General features: G+C 53.6%; 1 protein-coding gene across 1 annotated transcript in view; it reads right to left on the bottom strand.

The window, feature by feature from the left end:
- Positions 1-23,622, bottom strand: part of MYOCD (myocardin) — a 260,906-nt gene extending 237,284 nt beyond the window's left edge. Inside the window, exon 1 of the mRNA XM_063352322.1 lies at positions 23,599-23,622. The gene's annotated coding sequence lies outside the window, so the exon portion shown is untranslated. The remainder of the gene's footprint in view (positions 1-23,598) is intronic.
- Between the last annotated feature and the right edge of the window lie 719 nt (positions 23,623-24,341).

Raw genomic sequence — 24,341 nt, 5'->3', positions numbered from 1 at the left:
ATGAAAAAAAGCATTTCAGAGAGGCTCAGGTAGCTTCTGCATCACCTCCTAGACAAGACCATGAAAAGCCGTCTCCTCTATCCAACACATCCGGCTCTGGGACAGCATGAGGGAGGAACAGAGAAAGCTGAAACCCCCCTGAAATCGCAGGAGGTCCCTTGTGGTTCCTGGCTCAAGCTGATGCAGATCCATTTCAGCTGAACGCAGGATTATCTTGACAGCTTGAAAGCTATTCTTAAATGTAGCTCGTGCACAACGCACTACGTAGCTAGCGGAGACACCGTAAATCACCACTTGGTGGACACGGGATACCAAATAAGTGAAGAGGAGATAAGAGACCATAATATAGGTGTGACTCACTTTGACAAATGTCTTTGAGATGGCAATTCAAGGCCTCATTATTGCAGCCACATGAATCAGCGGAAAAGGCTGCACTACGACAAAGACCTGGATTAATGGACGAATCGGTGGACTCAGACTTGCTACCACATCCTGCGACACCTCACAATTCCCACTGGAGTTAAGGGCTGCTGGGCTGATGGACAAGAGCCACGATGCCAGAATCAAGGAGGCTTCTGGGGCCAAAGTCAATGCATCCTAGAGCGAGAAGTAACAATTCCACCTCCAAGAAACAACGCAGAAGAGCTCCAGGCAGAGCGCAGATTATTCCCAACTTGTAGGCAGCAAAGGGAATCCCAGGGTAAACAACACTCCAAACCTTCCTGATGGTCTGCATGACCCAAAGGTGGCAGACGTACAGCAGCTGAGTGGCAGCCAGCAAGTCCCTGACCCCGATCCCTGTTCCAGCCTGACCCTTTGTAACAGGCGGCTTTCCCATAGCCCTGTGCCTTGGGCAAAAGCAAAATGGTGCTGGTGACACAGGAGGAGCTCTGCCTCTGCTCTTCAGCACCTGAGTGGCAAAGAGAAGAGGAGAAAGCAGAGAAACTCCTACACCTCACAGCATGTCTTCCCTGCCTTCCCTCCTGCTCCCCGGCTCAGCCGCCACACCTTCCTTCCCTTTCCACCTCTGCAGAGGGGAGAGGGCAAGAAAAACACTGGGAAGAATGCAGAGCAGATGCAGCATGCTGGTGCAAAACTGCCCAGGATGAGCAATGTGGGGTTGGGAAGCACCTGGAAAGGTGGTATCCTCAGGGAACCACTGCAACTCTGCAGCGAGACCCTCATCCCCTCCCTCAGGAATCAAGGATGCACCTTGTGTGGGGAGCCCAGATGTGCCCAGGCAGCAATTGTCCCCCACCATGGGGCCTATAACCACCATAAGCCCCAGCATGATGTCCCCTGGGCTGTGGAGGCAGAAAAGTGTTAGAAGTCCTCAAGGCTGCTCTTCGGGAGTGCCCATGCTGTGACCTGCAGGCTTTGCTCGTGGGGTACGGATACTATATCAGGTTTATGTTTTCTTCACATCACTAAAAGCAGCCCTGTCATCAGCAGTGCTCAGGCTGGAGACAGCTCTGATGGTCCCGGGCCTGCAGCAGGAGCCAGGAAGCAAGCGGCAGTCATTTTTCCAGCCTTGGTGGGGCTGGCCCTTTCTCAGACAGCTCAGCCAGTCCTCCAGACCAGCCCTGCAAACCAGAAAGGGTCTTTAAATAGTGAGTTTTGAAGGTGCCAGCATCTAACTCAACTACTTCTCTTAATTTTTGCCTTCTTGCCAGTGCTCTTGTTTTACAGACAGGGCATATCACTTTTTCTAATTGCTCAAGGACTCTCTGGCCAGGGCCCGTGTACGGGTTTCCGCCATTAATAACAGAGATGGAGCCATATCTCAACCAGTGTCCATCTCCCTTGCTCACAGTTCCCTCCCTTTCAGGTGTGTCTCTGCCAGAAAAGATTTGGGATCTGTGGCAAACTCCAAGGCTCTCTGAGTGCCTTTGGCCTCCTCCGCTGATCTCCAGCCCCAACAGAGTGACTATTTGCTTGCTCAGTGCAAGTTTATCCTGGAAGCCTTCATCGATACTCAGCCACATTCGTCACTTGAGTCTCTGCAGACCCTCTGCCAGTTCAGGTGGGGTTTCTTACTTCTCCCTTTCCCCCCAGCTCCTAGCTCTGCTCGGGCCAGCTCAGAGAGATGCCTGGCTCTAAGCCACACATCAAGAGCTGGTATCAGATCTGGATCACTGAGTCTCTTTTTTATGGGGATAAGTTTGGCAGCGATTGGTCCACTCGAGATGATTGCTAAAAGCTCTCCTCTCAGCTGCTTTTCCCAGCCATTCATTGCACCAGTAACTACCCCAAGCCAGAGGCACCTCCTGGGGAGATTTCACTCCAGGCAATGGTCTTTGACCCCATGTGAGAAGAACAGCCCTCCATGTCCTGTACCAGCAGGAGACAGTCTACCGCAAATGCCAGGTCCTGCCCATCTCCACCTCCTCAGAGTCGTCCTTGCTGGCACTCATGCAAATGGACTTTCTGCCCCAGAATCTTTTCCACAGGCCTTCTGTGAAAACTTCCAAAGTGATCTTTAACGCTCATGTCCACTTCTCCTACGGCTCCTCTCCACTCCTGGGGTATTTTTTGCAAATATCCCCATCATCCATCTCACTGTAGTTCACCAAGAATATCAACGCACAGTGTGTGTTACGCACACACTTAGTCAAGACCTGGGGTCCTATAGGTTTGCACTATTAGACAGAAACATTAACAATTGACTCAGATGTTTCTTTTATACACTCTTGCCTGCTTACCATCAATTGTCTACAAAATCCTGTTCTTCCGTAGATGCGGGGCATCAAATCACAGGGGAAACTCACCATGCTCACAACCTTCAGCCTTCCCTGAGTCACTGCTCTTCCCAAAAAGTCCTCTCTTAGGAGCTGACATTCTCTCCTGCCCAACAAGTGCCAGAGCACACAGTTGCCTCTTCATGCCACTGACACTTCAGTGCTCTTCGTTCATGTCATTATGAACAGTAACACCAAAAATGACCATTAACCCTAGAAGTCTTTAAAAAATACTACCTATTGAAGAAAAGTTATATTACAGAAGGGACAGAGCAGCAGCAGACGGGACAGACAATTGTGTGCTGGAGACATTCATAAGAACACACCACGGGTTCAGGAGATGCATCTCTTCTGGATGTGGCAGAGCACATTAAAATACCACAAGCCTGACCTGGTCAGCGATGCAAAAGCTGCTCTGTTCTGACCCTAAGAAAGGAGATCAAAGAAATTTGCACATTCACTCTTTTTTTCTAAGTGTAAGCTTGGTACTCATAGCTCCAGAAAGTCAGAACAGCTCATAGAGATGTCCTCGCTGGAGGAATGTTCCCTTCACATTTCTTGTTTAATGTTCCAATGAGATTTTTTTGTAATTAGTAAAAAAATCAGACAAAAGCCACCCTGGGCTGCCGTACTGAAAGTACATCCCAATAACTCAGAGTAAACTACCTTACAAGACAGAAGTACTAAGTCCACAGCCAGCTAGTTGAGCAAAGGAAATTCCTGGTTAAACTCCTTGGAGACCCGGCCAACGCTAAGGAGGCGCACAGTTAACAGACTCAGATGAGCCTGATGCTACCTTAAAACACTCCTAAAAATTCCAGAGGGGGGTCAGCATCCATGGACACCTTGCAGAGGAAGCATTCAAAGGACTAAATAGCATCTTTCTGCCCCTTATTCTTTAGAATTCAGATTTTGTTTTCACGTGGCTGTAGCATCAGAGTGTTGGTGGAAAGGGACCTCTGGCCAGACCTGCTCCAGCCTCCCACCTGCAGGGAAGATGAAACGGGGGAGAGGGTGACATCCCCTGGGCCCCAGGGATACCTCAGAGGACAAAAGCCAGAGGCTTTGCCCAAGGGATCCCTGTCTTCAAGCACCCCCAGAAGCTTAAAGAGGGAGAGAACCAGGGCACCTCTTGTTCGTGCTGGAGGAGGATGAGCAGCCCCACCTTGAGCACATCTCCTGGGGTCGTGGCTGTGTACAACCACGGGTCTCTTCTGAACAGGTGAGAGGCAGCCACAGGACAATCCGTTCAATGGTTCCACAGTGGCCACCAGTCACAAAACTGGAGGCCACAGCAGCTTGTAGGTGATGGATCTGGGTGTCCAAAAAGACCCTCAGGTCAGCCCAGCCTGCGGTGCCCACACCTGCAGTGGCAGATGAGAGGTGAAGGAGCCCAGCAGCAGGGTTGTAGGGGACCCTTTACAGGCTATTTTCCCCTTTGAGTTTGTCTCCTCGGGGTGGGATGCCCTGTCCCCATGCCTCCGCAGACTTGGACAACAGCCACATTTTGGCAAGCGCCAGGGTAGACTCAGACAAGAGACAGCCCAGGACTTCCGCTCAGAGGAGGCTGGTGGACCTGTATGTGTCTGGTGACACCACGGTGCCAGCCTCCTCTTCCCAGGTGCTTGTAATGGCTAGAGAGTGACCCATGGGCCACGTCCCTGGCTGCCCCCGGGGCGATCGGCCCCAGCCTCCGGCAGCCCCTGGTGCAGCAGCGGGTGTGAGGGTTTCCAGATGGCCCCAGGAAGCAAGGGTGGCCGTCGCAGCCTCCGGCGAGGGGCCTGTGCCTAATTTGAGCTGTCCCCAGGAAGCAAGGGTGGCCTGGGAAGCACGCGTTCCAGCTCCGCGCGTTGAGCAAGGCGTGCTGGCCCCCGTCGGAAGGGCTGGCCTGCATGTGCATCTTGCTTGTTTTTCATCTCCCGAGGGGTCAGGCAGCCCCTGCAGGGCTGTTAAATGCGGACGGTCTTTCAGGCTCGCTCCTTGCCAGCAGTCTCTGTGTGAGGCCAGCGCAGTTCGCTTGAACAAGACAACAGAAAGTGATTTTTACACTTGACAACAATGAAGTATTCTTGCGTTTAACAACAAGTATGCGCTCTCTAGACTCCATGCCTTTTGGAAAAGCCCTTAAATCCATCAGGCCCATCCCGCCCTCCCAAGGGGTGCAAATGACAATCTGCCTGCGCTCTGCTTCTGCCTGGGGGGGATGTTCTGGGGCAAGCTGCTCACGTCCCGCGGGACAGCAGACACCCCAGACCGCAGGGGAGGAAGGAGGATGGGAACACAAGCCAAGAGCTGTGGCTTCAGCTTATTGATGGGAAGGAAGGCGGAGAGGGCTGAGGGAAGGAGAGGTGGCCGAGGTGGATGCTGGTGCTGCCTCAGCCGAGGCAGACCTCAGGGACCCCCAGCAGGTCAAGGGCAGTGAAGGGGCTCAGGGCTGTCGCCGCGGGACCGTGGGCAGCCCGGCACCTCCCACACCATGGGAACAGGCAGGAGCCGTGTGTCACGAGAGGGCTCCTGGGGAGCAGCGAAACCCCGCGGCGGGCACCTGGACGGGGGTCCCTCGCTGCAGCCACCTTGGCCTGGAGCAGCGGCGTGGGCCCAGCCACAACCCATTCCTGGGGTGCTGCTATCCCAAGCCGTGCTGCCATGCTTAGGGAGTGCAAACTACATCACACGCTGACTTGCAAAGACAGTTTGGAGGATTTCATTTTCTTTCCCCTTTCACTATGACCACCGAGTTAAGGTCCTCTGAGCGAGGAGTTGGCCATCTTTGCTGTACTTCAAGCCACTCCATGGCAGTGGAAACGTCACTGGAAAGCTGTCTTGGCAGGACTTCATCAGAAACTGCCAGTCTGGGAATCGCAGGTGTAGTTGGCAAGACTTTTGCAGGGCTGTGCCTGGTTCCTGCCTCCCAGGAAGCACACCTTGGGGAACTCCGGCAAGAGAGCCAGGCACCACCAGAAACTCATCCAGAACAAAAGCTGAACCCAATCTAAGAGCCATTCCAGACATTTGTTCGAAAAAAAAGGGAAAAAAAAGGGAAAAAAAAGGAAAAAAAAAGGAAAAGGAAAAAGAAAAGAGAAATTACACAGAGGGAGATTCAAGCTGAATCAAACTGAACATCCTTATTTCTTATCATCCTTTTAAAGGTCCCTCTCTGTTGGTTTTCAGCTGAAAAATGCCACTGATAAACCACTTGCATTCAAGCAAAGCCACCTGGTTTTGATTCCGATACTTGCATTCACAAAACCAATTATTTTTTTTCTTTTTTCCGAGAACAGACCTTTTTCTGTATAAAACGTCCATTTCAGGGAAACCCTCTCGTTGAGCAGGAAAGCTCCTGGCCTGAGAAGCAGAGGAGGAGGAGGAGGAGGCTGAGGACCAAACGCTGCAGCCCAGCCAGAGAGGATCCCACGGCTGGTGCCCCAGCCACCCCAGAGGTGTCCGTGGCTCCTGCCTTTGCAGGACCTCCATCGTCCTGCCCGTGGCTCAGCGCTGGGCTGCGGCCCCCCGGCTCCACCACGCTGTGCCCTCCCAGGGTGGTGGGGTGGGTGGACGCGGGGCTGCTGCCACCCCAGGGGAGGGCTGAGTCCCGGCACCGGGCGTGCTGCCGGCATGAGGTTGTGGGGGCTGGCGGGCACCTCTCCCTGGGCAAATGCCGAGCTCATGGTCGTCTCCCTCCCCCAGGGCAAATGAAATCTGTGGACCACTTCGCTGCTGTGCCTCCCTGCAGGGAAGCGGGGGGAAGGCTGGAGCTCTGCAGCGGGGCTTCTCCTCTGCTGGGAAAACCATGCGCACTCCTGCCCCAGAGGATGCCACACGCTCCCGCGCCAGGGACACCGGGACACCCTCATGTGGGAAACTCGGTGGCTTTCCCACTGCTGACATGTGCTGTCACAGCAGTCCCAGCTCTGCCCCACACCATGGCGGGACCAGGGCTGGTGCCCTGTTGCTGGGGACGGAGCCCGTCCCACAGACAGCCCCCTCCATCCTCACTGCAGGGACCTGATCTCCCAGGCACAGCCCAGAGACACCAAAGCAAATGCACGTGGCTGGTATTTACAACGTCTGCTCAGTCAGAACGGAGCGGCTGTGGGGCGCGGGGCGTATTTCATTTCAGCTCAGCTTAACGAGGCATGAGCTCATCGTATCTGCCATGACATCACACGGCATGGTAACCCACAGCCCAGGGTATCAGGCGGGGTGTGCACATGGGGTATATATTCCCCTTAGAACCGTCTGGCCCATAAATGCCAGAATCTTCCTGCACGGAACTAAAAACATTTATTCTGGAAGAGTCTAGATTCTCGCGGCTAAAGGCAATAAATACAGATTTAATTTCATAGTTAATAACCTGTCCAGAGTAAAATGCTCATTTTTAATATCGTTGCCTGCGATCTGACATTACCAACAAGATGTTGCAATACAATATCTGAGTCATTGCGCCGGAGATAATGGTATTTTCTTGAGTTCAATCTGGAGGAGAGTTGGCCCCATTAATCAGGCTTGAAAAAATGATGCCAGAGAGTCTGCCAGAGAGTCTGTCTGGCCTGCGCTGAGCACGAGCTACGTGACCCCGGGCTGCGGGGAAGAGGGGGAGAATGAGCAGACCTGGATGTTGGGATGGGGGATCTCCCGGGAGCGTGTCTCACGTGCACTGGCCCTTTCTTAGGGTCCGCCAAGAGGTTCCCGAGTTTGGGGCAAGAGGGAGTCAAGAGTGACCATGTCACCCCAGCTCTGCCTTTGCTTTTATGCTGCCCCAAGGCTGCTGCCATCCCACAGCGTGACCAGGGTGTCTCGGCACAGCTGGCGTTCAGGATGTGGGGAGTCCCGGTGGCATGGAGGAACTGGCCAACATGACAGGGTCCCTCCAGTCTGTCCACCACCAGGACTGAGAGCACCATTGCTGCTGAGACCAGGGACAACGGTGAGCTGCAAAAACGCTCGGTAAAGCAGCTGAGAAAGGAATGGCCATTAAATATAAAAAACAATAAATCTCCCAGGTAGGGACATGGGGAAGGGAAGCCATGAGCAAGCATCCCATCAAAGAAATACTGCCCTTAGAAGCATGTGTCAGTCTTGTAGGCCTCCTCAGGGTAGGAAGCAGAAGAAGGGGAGGATGGGAGCTGGGAGAGAAGCCTGCCTGGGCTGCCTTGGGCTCTGGGAGTGTTAATACAGCTTGAAAGGTCTGGAGAAAACCAGGAGCTCTCATAGGAATAATGGGCTTTCTTTTCTGCAGGCAAGCAGGAGCGTCTCCAGTTATCCAGCAACACCAGCGTGGGAGGGAGACCTCTCTGGCAGAGTGCTCTTTAATCTGGCAGGCAAAACCCAGGATCTATGCAGAAATATGCAATGCACTTTTAACACTGAGCACTATTGGCCCATTGGACCAACTTGGCTGGGAATGCAGCGGATTTGCTTTCAGCAAGAAGGCTTTATTTCAAGACTGGGTACCTCATTGCAAAAGAAATGCTTTTTCTTGACCAGACATTGCAGACAGGATGCAAGAATCAGCAGATGAAAGTCCTTGGCCTGCTATGCAGAGGTCAGAGCAGATGATTCCTTCTGTCCTTGAAAGCCAGTAAATGGTTCTGCAGATACTTAACGTGTGAATGAAAAAGTGACTCATGAGAATAAGACACGTTAACTCCTGTAATCTTACCTCCAGAGGCAGCGTGCCACGTCCGGGCAGAGCCAAGGCTGTGAGACAGCGCTGAGCTTACCCTGGGGTCTCAGCCAGAGGAGGGGTGAGGGAAAGGCTCCGTACAACCAAGGCGTCCTCATCAGGAGGGTGCACAGACAGGGACTGTGCTGAGACCTCCTCACCTGGTCATCTGGAAATCTCCGGTGGGTCAGTAGAGACCCAGCCCCATGGCTTGAGCGGCCAGTCCACTCTCCTGCTCCCCATGGTTTTCCATGGGCTTCGGGCAGGGAAGTGCCTGCGGTGGCCTGTCCAGCTGTACCCACGGCCACCCACCTTCTCCCGCCTTCACCTCATAGAGTGGTCTGGTCGCACAGCAACCAGCTGTGGGGTGAAACCACTTAGGACTTGCCCTGTCCTCTGTGAGCACTGCCTGCCTGCCGCGCACAGCTGGCAGCGACCCAGGGAAGGTGCGGAGGGAGGTCTGGTGTCTTCTCCCCACCTGGTCCCCACTCACTTCCCACAGGAATGCCTGAGCTCCCCACCACACACGGGGTGGTTCAGCTGCTGGACCAGTACACGCTGCCCAACCGCTTTTCCCCGTCTCTTCTGCCGATGAAAAAGCCAGACACCCGCTGCACCATCACCCAGGACTGAGAGGGAATAGTGGGACCCGTCTCTGGGGCAGAGTCCTGCCATGAGCTGGGCAGCTAACGAGAGGCCTTCCAGCTGTAGGCATCCTCCGCGGAATGAGTCACAACTGCTTGCTCGAATGTTTTGTCAATGAAATGTGGTATTTTGGCCATCAAATTCACAATTTTAAAAGGAAATGTACATTTCCTAAAAAAAAAATAAAAAAATAAAAGAATAAAAAAAAAAGGAAACTGGGTTTCCAGTGAAATCTGAACAACCCCAAAGCGATTACAGAGCTTCTCATTTTAGCTGCCAAACTCAAAATGTTGGGGAAATTTGGAAAATCAAAAAAAAGTTTTGGACTAAATGTCTCAGTCTTTAGTTGCCAAAAGAGGGAAAATGCCATCTTCATGCTGCTGGATTTTAGACAAGCCTCATTTTATTCAAATTAATATCTATTTTGACGAAAAACGACTCATGAAAACAACTTTTCTCAGGAACAATTTCCATTTCCCAGTTCTGTGACCCTAAAATGCATGCCAAATGTCTCTAAGAGTCAGTGTTTTATTTTATTTAACTGAAAAGCAAAATGACAATAAAGTGAATATTTAAAGTGAAGCTCTGTTCTGAAAATATATCCACTCAATGCTAAAAAGACTCAGTTTCACAGAGCTGAAAACAATTATGAACCGAATCAATTGGGAGAAGGAATTTAATCAGAAAAATGTGAACGCTAAGTGGGAATTGTTGAAAAACATTTTACGCGTTGCCCCAAAACCACAATCCCACAATTGAGAAAGAAGGCAACATTGGTTAAAAAGAAAGACGACTCTGGCTTGAGAGGGAAGTGAAGACAACTGTGAAAAATAAGAAAACCATATATAACTTAAGAAAGTGGAAACTGATAATAATGAATGAGAAGTGAGAAACTGTAAAAAACTGATAAGGGAAGCCAAGCGCTGAGGACAATGTATGGGCTGCGAACCTGAAGCTAACGAGAAGCAATTTCTCTCGATATAAAAGGAATAAATATAGCTCTTCTGAAGTTGTTGGTTGTATTAGTCTGTCTCTGGATGGATGCGCTAGAGATTGCTAGAGCAATCAACAGCAACAGAACAAAGCCGATGTTTGCCAATGTTTATAGAAGTTTTTGGCCGGACCAGACACCGGTAGGGCTGTCAGCCCGGCATCAGCTCCGGGCACTCACCTCCAACGGCTGCTACGGCACGCCACAGATAGAGATTTAAGTAAAAGAAATATGATTAATGCTAATTCACATAGACTTACGGAAAATAGAACATGTCAAACTAGGATTCATCTTTTTCCTGAAATTACAAGTTTGATTGATAAAAATAATATTGGTGGTGTAATATACTTAGACTTCTGCAAGGCAATTGACTTGGTACTGTATGACATTTTGATTAAGAAACTAGAACAATACACAATCAACATGGCACATATTAAATAGATTAAAAGCTGGCTGGGTGACGTGTCTCAGATGCAGTTGTAAATGGGAACTCCTCACCCAGCAGGGGTGGATTTAGTGGAGTTCCCCAGGGGTCGGTTCTTGGCCCTACGCTATTCAACGTTTTTATCAATGATCTGAAAAAATATTAAATCATCTGTGGTAAAGTTTGCTGATGACACTGAGATTGTGAGAGCGGCAAATAGAGAAGAAGCCAGATCACTGCTGCAGAATGGCCCGTGTTGCTGGTTAAACTGGGCACAAGGAGATAGTTAATATAGCCAAATATAGTCATACATCTAGGGAACAGGAACACCGACTACCAGCCACATACACAAGGCAGGGTGCTCTGTCCTGGGAAGCAGTGACTCTGAGACCCTGGGGAGTCTGGGAGAGCTTGAGTTGGCTGTACCCTCCTCGCATGTGAAGGTGGCCACAAAGCCACCGCGTTCCCGGGACAACAGCCTCCAGGAGCAGTAGAGAAATTATACTGCGCTGCACCTGGGTGCCCGTGTCCACTCAGCACCTGGTTCTGGTGCTCTTCATTCACCGGGATGTTGAGAGACTGGGGGAAAAGCTGTGAAGATGATCAAAGAGGACTAAGCTTGCAGTGAGAGACGTCCAGAGAGCAATCTACTCTGCTTGCCAAAGAACAGGTGCTGAGGTACGTAGATCACATCTGTTTCCCCAGAGAAGACTCTCCAGCCCCGCAGACAGAGCCTTACTACGATCCAATGTCCAGAAGTTGAAGGTAGGCAAACTGAAACCAGTAATATGGCATAACGCTTACTGGCATACCAGCAAGGGTAATTAACCACTGGAACAATTTGCTAAGGCAGTATGGGAATCTCCGTCATTAGCAAAGGTTACATCATGCTTGGTTGCTTGCTCCGACTCAAGCAGGAATAAATCTGGGCTCAGATTATACCTGGTAGCCAGACAAGATAATCACAAAGGTATCTGAAGGCCTCTTAGTCCAAACAACGATGGAAAGGAACTCTGAAAACGAAGCCGTCACTATTCTTGCTGACTCTGCTCGTACTCACAGGCAGGGACTGAGTCCCGCTGTTCCCTTTCAGCCGTGCCTCACTGAGACCAAGAGCTTCAACACGGGCATTTTTCTTGGTGATAAGTTTTCTACAAAAAAAATGTCCATTTCTTAGACCTGCAGGGATCTTATAGAGCAAAAGCAGAAGCAACCTCTCCTCCTTCCAAGACCTGCCCTTTAGGACCTCCTTGCCCTGGCAGCCTGTGACCCACGGGTGTTTTGAACCCCGTGAGACACATGGTCCGCCATGGTGGGACTGTGTCACTCGCTGGACCCAGGGTTGCTGAGCAGGCCTCCGACATGAAAGGTCCATTGTGGTCAATTTTAGAAGGGACAAAGAGCCTGAAAGGTGACATGCCGTGAATTTGGGAAGGGGCGGGCAGCTGGCCAGGTGCACCTGTTACTGAGCATTGGGCAGCCCCTCCTGGTATGTCACACCAGGCATTTGTGGCCTCCACCTCACCTTGCCCTTTGCAGCTCTCATCCTTCTGATTTTTCCTTCATGACTCCCCCTTTCCATCCTCCTCCAAATTAACTTTTTGCTAATTATTTTCTCCCAAAATAAGGCTTTTATTCTTGACAAGATTTCTTTTCAAATTCTTAGGGTTTTTTAATCCCAAATTAACTGAAAACTGGGCTTCCTAAACAAAGGTTGGCTCTGTGTACTGCTACCTGAGCTCTAGCTTCCCCTAATCCTGCATCTCAAGCAGTTTGCCTTATTCTCTTTAGATGTCCAAGCAGGAACACACCTGACTCACAGTGGCCAAAACCCAGATATTAACTTGCCATTTGACGTCCTCTCCCATCCGCTTCCTTTCTCCCTCCCTCCCTTTAGCACTGCCACCTTCCCAGATGCTCACATCGCATTTTTGGTTTCTCAGCTGTACCCAACCTAGCTGCTCCTACCTACATCATCTACTGAAGACTGACCAGGCTGTGAAGGCTTCTCATGGAACCCAAGCATGGGAAGAGCTGCTGTCATCCATATTTCATGACACGTCGGGAATCGTTCAGCAAAACACTCTTCCAGAAACTCTGACCTGTCAAAACTGACAAGGATGGGAGTCATCCTCTTCTGGGGTCAGGCTGCTTTGTCACTCTTCACACCTGGATGAGCAGGTTTAGCTTTTCTGGTCAGCGGTGCTTAGGAAGCAATCGATCTTGCACTAAGTAGGTGTCTAAAATAGAGTGGATGATCCACTACCTAGAAATGACAACTTCTGTGCAGTGAAAAGGTGGCCATGGACTCCTGGGTCCCCCGCATGTCTCCGCCTGATAAACTCTGAAGTCTTTTCAGTGCCTTGGAGCCAGGAGGACTGTGGCTCTGCCCAGCAAGTGGAAATCTGTGTGCTGCTCCGAGTGAAGGCAGCTCCAGGGGGTGCGTAAGGACTGCAGAGCCAGAGCCTACACGTTGTGCAGACCAAAGAAAGAAGCACAACCATGGCTACAGAGAGCCGAGGGCTTCTTGCTCCATTTCATCAGGGCTTTGTGAACCTTCATGAACTGCTGGAAGAAGGCGTCTTGCAGAGAAGTCAGCCCATGGAGGAGCTATTATCCACACCGTTGCAAGAAGGTGGAGGATGAGGGCAGGAGAACCAGCTCCTGGAGCCCTGCACACAGCTGCTGGGACCTCGTCTGGCTTCCAGGAGTCCCCTCTTCTCCTGGCCACCCGCCTGCAGCCACAGGGAAAGGCAGGACGGGGATGGGCAGGGCACTTCTTGCCTTAACAGGGCAGAGGCCAGTCTAACCTGCAGTACCATTGCCGTCATTCCCAAGTGGAAAGAGTGGCTTCGGTTTGCTCCGGCTGCCTGTGTGCCAACATCAAACATATTTTACAACTGACCTGCAAAGAATGTGTGTCACTGAAGAGGATACGTAGCCCTGGAGAACATAAAACACAGCTGCGTTGTTTAATAGTATCTCATCCACCAGATCGGAATAACAGGAGAAGATGATCTCAGGGAGATAATTCTACCGAGTGTGTTAGCAGGAACGACTCCGCTACCTTCGCCAGTGGAAGATTCTTATAAATTCACTCCTCCTGCCATCCTTTTGCAAAGGGTCAGAAGATGTACTGACAATAGCAGCATGCAAATATTTCAGAACTTGGCCACACGCTGAGCAAACACTCTGGATAGCTTCACAAGCAGATTAAAATGCCAGATCAGCGAGCAGTGGTGCACTTTAAATATGCTCACTAATTTATTAAGTTTATTCTTAGCAAGCTTGCAGACTTCAGAAAGTTAAATTTCTCAGTGACAAATGGCTGGGGAGCTGGGCAGCCAGAGCGTGCGCGCTGCGGTCGGATGGCCCCGGCGAAGGCAGCGCAGGGGAGCAGATACCACCAAACACACCGCTCGGGTGAAAATCCCCAACGGAAGAGCCTGCGCCGGCTTATTGTCAAGGCTGCTGTACAGCTACAGAGTACACAACCAGGGCTCTTGGCACATCCTGCTCTTCTCCAGAGAGCTGCTGCCTCCCACTCCCGGCTTAGACATCCCTTATCTCTTTCCCTAGGCCTGGCTGTGCGTTGTGGGTTAACCACTCTGAGCACCGCTCCTCAGCGCACTCCTCACCTCCCGGCTCCAGGAACAGTCCCTTGTGTTCCAGGAACCTCCTGCACCTGGGGCTGAGCCGAATGCACCTCCCCTCTGAGGAAACCATCTGCCACTGTCCCAAATGACAACCCCGTCCCTCTTCCCAGGTGCCCTGATCATGCTGTGCCCAGGGTCTCTCCACTCTTCATCCCTGTCTGCTCCCTGTGCTCAGCCCACATGAGCCAGGCTTGGACTCAGGAGCCCACCAGTGCCTCATCCAAGTCAAGAGGTGGGAGGTGTCTCAGGTGGGACACAGCTGTTACTAGATACCCCTTCAGGCAGCAGTCCTGGGCCATTGCTGCCCCTCAGCCCTCTGCTGCTGCTGTTCTCCTGGACAGACCTGGAGACCTGCTCTGCAGACCTGGAGCGAGGTCTGGAGTAGCAGAATTTCCTCAGGAGGAAACCAGAGGTGGCACTGCTGCTTGACACATGTATATTTTTAGTATCCTTGTTCAAACTGAACTAAGGAGTGTGTTTAGAAACCCTTCTGAAAGGCCATGTGTCCACCTTTCCCTATCGCACGTCCCCGAAGATGAGGCGTGACAGCAGGACAGAGCTCTGGGATGATGTGGAGAGTCCCGTGCAGCAACATTATCCAACCTCTAGGAGCCTGGCAGGACTCTGATGGCCCCACAGCACTGCATGCCACAGGGACATGAGACAGGGCCTTCCAGGAGGGCCCTGAAACTGCTGCGCTGACGGGGTAAAAGAGCTATGCACCTTCTTCATCTCTGGTTTGAGTGAGCTGCTAGAAAGAGGTGGTGGGCACCACCAGAAGAAAGCCCCACAGTGGGATGGAGATGCAGGCAGCCATGGGATGCTCTGCCAGACTTGACGTTGGAGCCTGGTGGGACACAGGCCCGGAGCCACCTTACAGAAAAGCCCCAGAGAAACAGAGAGAACACAGGGATGCGTAAGCAACGGCACAAAGGATTTCTCAAGCTCAAACAGCACCTAAAGGATCACTTGGGTCATTCGAACTCCACTCAGCAGTGAGGCTGGAGGAGCAGCAGGCCCGGCTGTGCTGGCAGCAGCTCGGTACTCCACCAGCTATCTGCAGTCACTTCTGCCCTTTGCCGGGCCACCGCAGAAACACCGGGCGAGGGAAATCCATGTGGCACGGGGACACGCGCTCATGCAGCAGAGAGAGGCCATCTCCGGGGAGGGAGCAGTTTGACAGCCTGGAGCCCGGGGACTCCGTACGGCATGCCGGGACGGCTCCTCGGGGTGGTGATGACAGCCGCTGGTGGAGATGCCTACGTGCTGTTTGTTGAGCAGAAATAAGACCCCGCGAGTTTTCCAGGGACAGAACGCAGCAGGGTCCTTTGAGCTGGAGCTTGCAGCTATGCGAGGCTGTTTCGCAGCATTTGCCACGTCTCTGGGGAGTTATTATTCATTGTCCCACTTCAGAAAGGAGTCAAGCCCCTTCTTCTAACACTGGGAGGGAAAAGACTTTCCCAGGAACATTTCCTGAGCTGAGAGCAAATCCCACATGGCATTGCAACCCTCCGTCAACTGCAAATGCGTGTTATTGTTACTTGCACTGCAAAACAAGCTGTTGGACCCAAGGCAATACGTGCTGCTGTTGGTAGTTAAACAAACTCCATATGCCCCGTCCAGCAGCTGGCTGGCCGATGTCAGAGCCCTGCGAAATGACCTGCTCTGACAGGCCTTCTCCTAGTGATCCACTTTGATTTATTGCATTAGCCTGCAGTGCAGATAGGGAACATCACGCACAGACATGTGCTGGATCTGGATCCGCACCCAACTGGGTCCATGTGCTCTCTTCAGCTCTTTCATCCCCGGGTCCCTCTGCATTTCAGCAAGTGCTTGTAGGAATGTCTTGAAACCAGCTCCTACGGTGAGATGCACAAACCAATTTCCTGATCATTTGCCCTACCTCAGCAGCACTTCAGCTTCTAGAAATGCTGGGAAGTTGCAAAACTCAGTTTGGGAGTCACACACTGTAATGCGCTGCACAAACCGCATCACCCTGTTGCTCACAAACTCATCCTAAGAACCGAGAAGCTCCAGACTGTCATCCTCAATAGGCCATAGCCACGTTGTTTTCTTCCCCTCCGCTGGCTACAGCACCACGTGGGGATGGATTGGCCTTGGGAGGCCTGAAAAATAATGTAAAGGGTAAAAGCAGTTCTTCATTTAATGGGATTGGGGGACTACATGGAGAGAAGAAAGCCTTGGGGACCGGTCCAGGGACACACGGAAGCTAGGTCTGAGCCGCTGCGCTTGGGTGACAGCTCAGGGCTCAGGGACAACGTTGCTGCAGGACGACCCCTGGGCAGCATGGCTGGCTCTGCAGGCACACCACACCACTGGGGAAGCTGGCAGGACCAAACCAGAGCGAGCCAGAGTGAAACGCTGCAGACTTCTGCAGGTCCTGCCCTTCCCCGACTCTCCCACGGCAGAGACACCCCAGCTCTCTTCCAGGTGACCCTCAGCACCCACTGCATGCAGGGCTGGGACAGGGCTGGGCAGCGGCACGGAGGAGACAGGGATTCCTGAGCTCACACTGATGCCGACAGAGAGAGCAGAAATGGCTTTGCACAAGCTCTAACAGGGCAAGAGGGATGTCACAAAGGGAACGTTGCAGGGTGCCAGAAGCCTGACTCAGGCAGGGGTACAGGGGTACAGTGAGCTCGCAGGTGTGTCCCAGGTATTTACTGGGAATGGAGACTATCAGGCAGACTGGACACCATTCCTGCTGCGAACATGCAAAAAGACACAGGCAGGCTTCTCCATTAGAGGTCAGAGCCTGCCTGTGGGCTGGATGGTGCTCACTGCGATACACAGTGCTAACAGGAGGTCCTCTCTCCCTCCCGAGCAGAGCCCTCGGGGGACAGACGGTGAGGAACATCCCTGGGCACATGCTCAGCACTGGTGACACTGGTGACACTAGTGACAGTCCGAATGGCGTCAGCGCAGAGCTGTCACAGGTCCCACATCTGCCTTGTGGCTCCCGAAGAGCGGCTTTCGGCACCCCAAGGTCTACTGCTGCCTGCACTGGGCAACGTTGGGACAGACCCAGGGGAGCCCGTGGGGGTTGGGGTGCTGCAGGCTGGGCTGGTCCCTGGCCAGCATGAGGGATGGGTGCCAAAGCCTGCTCATTTTAGCCTGGATGTTATTAAGTTCATGTAATTCCTTCCCAGCTCTGCAAAGGTATCTATTGGTCCTTCCCCACACATCTGCAGGCCCACTGGAGACGCTCCACCGGTTGACACCAGGAACCACACTGCACAGTGTGCGGGTAGATGGGTGACACCCCAGCAAAAACAAGCCACCTGGGAGGTTGTCCGCTCTCCGTTAGGCAGAGGTCTGTCTGTAGGGGAGAAACTTTTCTCCAGGTGCAGAGTCCCACCGCCAGCCCTGCCAGAGAGGCAGCAGGCCCCACACCCCGAAGCTCAAAGAGAAGGCATGGCCCCATTCCTGAGGGTGCTCGTGGCTATCACACCAGGGTGCTCGTGGCTATCACACCCTCAGGATGAGGTCTGGAGCCAGGAAGTCCCTGGGGACAGCTGATAAGCCCTCTGCGTGTGTTCCAACAGTGCCCATGCTAGCAGGGTGTATTTTTGGCTTGAGGTTGGGACATAAATCAACATGAGTCACAAAATGGAGCTAAAGGCAGATGTATGTCCCCTGCCCCGGTACCTTCTCCACGACAATGCTGCCGGCACTGAACTGGTGGCTGCTGTGTGTCTGGGACACAGCGGGATGGACATAGGCAGGTCCCAGGTGCAGTCGCCAAAGGATCGTGAAGGTCACTGCACTGGGTATTCTGGTTTATCACGTACCAAGGACCAGTGTGTGGAAGGGGACAATCCTGAGAGCAGCATTCCCCGTGTGCTCCATGACAGCAAGGAGAAGAGTATGCTGACCAGGAAGCCACATGTATCATACACACAGCACCACCTGGAATTGCCACACAGATCTTCCAGGCCCCAGTCGAGTTTCTCAGAAATTACCTTGTAGCTTAAACTAAATCATTAGCACCTGATGCGCAGCACCAGCTGGCAGAACAGGAGATAGACACAGCAGGTTATGGTGAGGCCACATGTAGAAACCCTTAGTCATGAGATCCCATCTTGACACCAACACGTAGGTAGAAGGTTCCAAAGGAGTACCCTCTGATGGCTGGACGAACCACTCCCATGCATGGTGCCCATGTCCCCAGCTACCCCTGCAAGCCAGAAGCCCCCATCTCCTGGGAGCTGGTTGGAGGTGCAGAGCAGGCAGGGTCTGCCAGACTGTTCCCCCACCACGTATCAGTGCTTGGACACGACCACAACCTCTCTGACTGCATTCCTTGCACTGTTGTCTCTGGGACTGAAAACCAGCTAGGGGCTGGCTCAGAAGGAAGGACAAGTACGGAGGGTCCCCCTCCCTTCCTCTCTCATGAAATTAGTGCTCCTGGTTGCAGAATGGCCCTGCTTCGAGGCAAGCAGCAGATGAAACAACTGGCCTGGGAAGCAGGGGGTACAGATGGAGACCCACTACCATCTACGGTCAGGTGAATCATAGACTCATAGAGTCGTAGAATAGTTTGAGTTAAAAGGGACCTTAAAGATCATCTAGTTCCATGAATGAACTATAAAATGAACAAATGACGGGTGATCACAGAGATGGCAACAGCTCTACCTCTAGACTGCAAGGCTGGCAGCAGGCACCTGGAGCCACCGTGACCTGGGAGGAGTGTTTAGGATCACACCCCTGAACATCAGTGCCTAATACCACCTTTGGTGGTCGTGCACCGTTTGAGCAATAACAAAATGGAGGTGCTTCTACAAGAGACACAGAGTACGGATGAAGGCTCAGGCTCTGCAGACTCAGCAGGGAAATCTGCGGTCCTTGGATCACCTCAGCCAAAGAAATTATAAACTTGCCTTCTGTCCGCTTCCAGAAAGGTCCTGCCTGTAACTCACCACAACAGTGCTACCGCTAGTCTCCCAAACAGCAAGGAGCTGGACACCACAACCTGATCATAGAATCACAGAATCACAGAATGGTTTGGGTGGGAAGGGACCTTAAAGCCCACCCAGTGCCACCCCCTGCCCTGGGCAGGGACACCTCCCACCAGCCCAGGTTGCTCCAAGCCCCGTCCAACCTGGCCTTGAACCCCTCCAGGGATGGGGCAGCCACAGCTTCTCTGGGCAACCTGGGCCAGGGGCTCACCACCCTCACAGCCAAGGATTTTTGCCTGAGATCTCATCTAAATCCCCCCTCTTTCAGTTGAAAACCGTAACCCCTCATCCTATAATGTGCCCTGATGTGGGGCACCCCTGATGTGCACTTCTCCCTTTCCCGGCTACCAGCTCACTGCTTCTCTCCTGATTTCCCACACAGGGAGGGGCTCAAGGTTGGACACAGCCTCCATATCTGACACCTGAATCCAAGGTATCCGCTGGCTCCGAGTCACAAGTGTGGGCACAAGTCCTTGAGGATCTCCTGGGAAGGAGACTGGCAGGAGAGGTGGACTTTAGGGGACTTTCTGAAAAACACTGTTGTCTATGCCATGTCTGGCCTCCGGGAGCCAGGCAAGTGCAGGGAAACCCAAGGGCTGAGTGCTTTTGTGGGGCACTTCGTGGAGGAGCAGTGGAAAGAGGCAGCCAGAAGAGCCGATTGCTCAGCGCCGGTACCACTTACTTCTGCCCCGCTGGGTGCGAGGGTCTGTGCTGCATCCCTGAACCACTCTCCAGCAGAGCCGTGCAGATGGGTCCACAGGCAAGGGAAGCCTTGAGCTGTCGCCATGAGCGACGTCCCCAGCCATGAGCTATGGGACATCATTGAGCTTCTCCAGGAGCAAGGGACCATCTGCAAACCGTCTGCACTCAACAGCCAGCCTGTGCTGGAGGACACACACAACCATCCTGCCAGGAGCTCAAAGGCAGGCGGAAAGGTGACCAATAACCCTGTCACAAACATGTCACGTCTGGCAGAACAAGATCCCAGCAGGTCCCTGTCCTTTAGCACAAGGAGCCCTGTCCTGTGTTTGCACCCCTGGTCCAAGGTACCCCTAACCCAAGTGCAGGGGCTGGATCTCTTCGCCATCTAATACCCAGTCCATTATTGTGGCTCCTCTCCAATAACAGGCGAGAAGGCCAAGAAATAAAGCAGGTACATTCCGGGAATGCTGCGGCAGCAAACACTGCATGAATCATGTCAGGCAGCGTCTTCTTCCCAAAAGACGCACTTGTCCACCCGGGGCGGGCAGCCCACCTTTGGAGCTCAGCCTTCCAAGCAGGAGACAGGTCCCACACACCAGGGGTGGGAAGGAGCAGGATAACCTGCCAGGCAGAGGAACGCTTTGGCATGGAAGAGCCTCACAGTGCTCCCTGGCACGTTTCTCTGGCTGCATCCCACCTCAGCTTCTCACTGGCGTCAAAGCAGCTCCACCAGCTCTTCTTTGGCCATGTGAGCCCACCCCTGTCAAGTGACCGCCACAGTGCTCCTTTCCAAAACCAATCCTGCCTTTATCCCACCAGGGCCTTGAGAGCTCCTTTGCTCTTGGCACAGGGGACTGCTCCCACCACAGCCCACAAACCTTCTCCCTTCTTCTCAAATGTCCCTACTTGAATGCCAATGTGGCCACATGCCAAACGGAGGGACCCTGGAGAAAAGCAGCCATGTGACAAGGTTGCAGGAAGGGGCACAGTGAAAACTGATTGAGAAGGAGCTCCAGAGGTGGAACTGTGGCTTGGAGAGAAAATATGACACAGAGAAGGACATGCAGAATTAGGGAGATCATTACTGGTCGTTGTGCCTACACAAGTGGAGGGATGCTGGAAAATGGGAACAGGTTCAGAGAAGAGCTACAAGACAAGAATGATTTGCAGCCTGGAAAACTGCAGTACCACAGAAGGTAGAAGCAGCCCAACCTCTTCCTGATCTTGGCCAAAGCTAAAAGAAGACTTGGTCCCACTCAGCAAGCACCTGGTGGGAAGGAAGCTCTCTAGCCCAGATCAAAATGAGCTCCAGCTGAGCCTGGGCACTTCTGCATGAGAAAGCAAAGCGCCTGTTGCAAACCGTGTGGTTGCTTACTCATCCAAACCAGCTTTGACATGGAAACATGACATGGAAAGAGGATCTGCTCTGCCCACAGCTGCGAGGCAAGGGAGCACAAAGGTAACACCCCTGTGTCACCCAAAGAGCAGGCTGGCCTCCATCGACACAAAGGATGGGACAGGTCTTCTGCCTCCCTGGCCCTTCCTGAGTGCAGTAACCACCATGGCCGTGCTGCAGCCAGAGAGAGGACACGGGTGGCAGCGGTGGGGAGGCGGCGATTTTATTTGGAGATAGGGGTGGGCTCAGGAGAGCCCATCTCTTTCCTCTCCGCGGGGACCGTGCCAGCCCAGTGAGGTCTCTGCTGGCTTCCTCTTGGCTGTCGGGCTGCGCGTGCTGCGGCAGCCGTGCCAGGCTTTTAACACCAGCACGGCGCTTGCACAGCGGGACCGGGGCTGGCTTGGCCGGCCTCCAGCCCCGGCTGCCATAAAACGGGAAATAAGGGAATTGGAACGAGACCACAGCGACCACCAACCAGCTGCCACTGGCAGCGCTGGGGCACCCCCCGCATCCCCCGGCCAGGCAGGAGCGGGCGGCAGCGCATCACCCTGCGCCTGCCCAGCCCGAACGCACCGGCAGCCGGCGGTGCTGCCAGAGCTGCACGGAGGAGGATGAGGATGGGGATGAGGATGGGGAGGAGGCCACGTCCCTTTGCCCTCCGCAGATGCTGCCGGGGAGCTGGGCAGCCAGGAGTCCCGGGATGCCGCGCACAGCAGACAGCGCAGCCCTGCTCGCAGAACAGTATGGAGTTTTCTGCTGGTTACATGTTTTATGAAAAGCTGTTGGCAAAAATGTGCATTTTCTTTGGCTGCGTTTTGCACGGATCTGGCAAAAATGTAACGTTAGTGTCTCCCCTTGAGAAAACTTTATTGAGTGGAACAAAGTTGGATATTTTTAGCTACCCATTGTTAGCTGAAGAACAAAGCCATAACTAAGATATTTTGTCTCTTACACTGAAACGGGACTATCAGACAAATCCATGTACAGTCATATGTGGCTGCCCATTCAGATGGAGCACGAGAGGGAAACTATTTTTAGCCTGTAAGCTCCACACAACAACCGCATTTCCCTTCCCCTGCACGCTGGGCCACCAAAACACAGGGACAGCACCGCAGAGAGCCGCCCCGGAGAGCGGGACGTGGGGTCACTCACTTCTGCTGTCCCTTGGGCCATCGGACAAATGACATTTACAGGAGAGATCAGGTCACGAAATGAAATAGAAAAACCTTTAATTGTTCTGCCTTTCGGGGTGTTGTTTTTTTTTCCATTCAGAGCAGAGATGATGCATGTTTCACCAACAGGCAACAGGGAAAAGTTAACCAGGACCAAGATGGATCGTAGCAAAGCAGCGATTGTTACACGCAGTGCTAAAACCTGAACCCTCATCCCTTTTCCAAAACCACACCTGTGCGCCCTGAGTGCTGCTCCAGCGAGGAGAGAGGTCGCCCATGGGCAGCGCTGGGTTATGCAGCCTGCGAAGAAAGGGAACGGGCACAGCCCCGTCCTGGCGGTGCTGCCGCCTGCCCCACTCCCGCACTGGCAAACTGCTGGAAACCTCCCCGTTGGCGGCTGCCAAGGCGGTGCTTTCGAAAGCATTAACCCTGGAACACCAGAAAGCCTGACAAAACCTCCCCTGAGCGCTTCAGTGCTCAACAAATGACATCAGTAGTTTATGACTGGCAACATTTTGCAACGCATTCATTTAAAAGAAACAAAGCGGTCCATAAATGCCCTGGATTTCTGAGCATGAGCGACGCTGGGAGCTTTTTCTAAACATTTTTTGTGGGTTGCATTGGTGAGTCACGGAGAAGTTGCATTTAACGGCCGAGCATTCGGTGCAACCAGAAAGACCCTCCACAGTTAACAAGCCTTGACGCTGTCCTCCTGGCGAAGCAGGAGCGAGAGGGACACAAGCAGGGTGCCACCGCACACCTGACCCTCCGGGAGGGGTGCCCTCTGCACGGCTGGGGTGGGGGGATTACAGCAGCCATCGGAGCAGCCTCCACAGGGCTGCAGCAAAGCAAGAGCCTTCGGGAACCTCACATGGCCCTTCATCATCACCCTCCCTGCGCAAAGCCAGCCGCTGTGTCCCCTCCACAGCTCCCTGCCGGCCCCTCCAGGAAGGCCGGCTCCAGATTTGCTCAATGCACCTTGTGCCTGTTCCCCAACAAGTGCCACACTCCCTGTAGGTCTGCACATAGTCCAGGACCTGCCGGGTGCCAGCGGCCACCAAGGCCCCACCAACAAGCCCGAAGAGGTAGCTGGGAGCAGCAACGCCTGACTGTGCTCCGTCTCCCTAGAGGTGCCGCAGCACGTAGGTGCCGGGTGTCGACACAACCAGACACGCTTGTGAGAAAGCAGCTAGAAGGACAGAAAGACATGAAGTAGGAAACGTAAATTACCTGCAAACTTTTCGGCTGAGCTAGAGTGTCCTGGAGGAGATGCTGCTTTTGTGATTCCTTGCTTTCTCCGCGGATTAGGGCTGCTTTTATCAGGGAGCAGTGATTGTTTTTATAAACTTGAAGCACAGTAAGAACTGGTTTAAAATAGAGTGAAAGGAGCTGGTGCGGGTGGAATTAGACAAACTCTGAGAGCTGCTTTTCCAAAAATAAATTAACTTCTTGCAGCCCGCGGCGGGGAGGAGGGGAGGCCGGGGGCTGGCCGGGCGGGCGGCCGGGGGGCTGCCGGGGGGCTGCGGCCGGGGGGCTGCCGGGGGAGGAAGAGGGGGTCTCACCTCGCCGGGCCCCGGCCGCAGGTGAGGGGTGGGCAGAGCATCCCGGCGGGCGGCGAGCGGGGCCGGGGCGCGGGCGGACCCCGCTTCCCCCCGGCGGCGGCGGAACAGCCCGGGGGCTGCCCGGAGCCAAGTGCCCCCCCGCCCCCCGCGCTTCTCCGGCCCGGCCAGGGGCTCGCTGGGCTCCCCCGGCTGCAGCCCCGCACGGCGGGTTCGGCTCCGGGCCCCGCAAGGGTTAAGGAAGAGGCGGAGCCTGCCCGGCCCGGCTGCCCCGGGAGCGCTGTGCCGCCCCCGCCGCCCGCTCCACCTGCCCGCGCTGCCCCGGCCGGGGAGGGGGGGCCCGGGGGCGCCGGGCGGCCTTCCCGGAGGGGAACAGCGGGAGGGGACCCCGCCGGCCGCCAGGAGCCGCAGCCC

Source organism: Chroicocephalus ridibundus, chromosome 14 (assembly GCF_963924245.1).
Source record: "Chroicocephalus ridibundus chromosome 14, bChrRid1.1, whole genome shotgun sequence".
NCBI lineage: Eukaryota > Metazoa > Chordata > Aves > Charadriiformes > Laridae > Chroicocephalus > Chroicocephalus ridibundus.
This window is presented reverse-complemented; position numbering and strand designations above follow the sequence as displayed.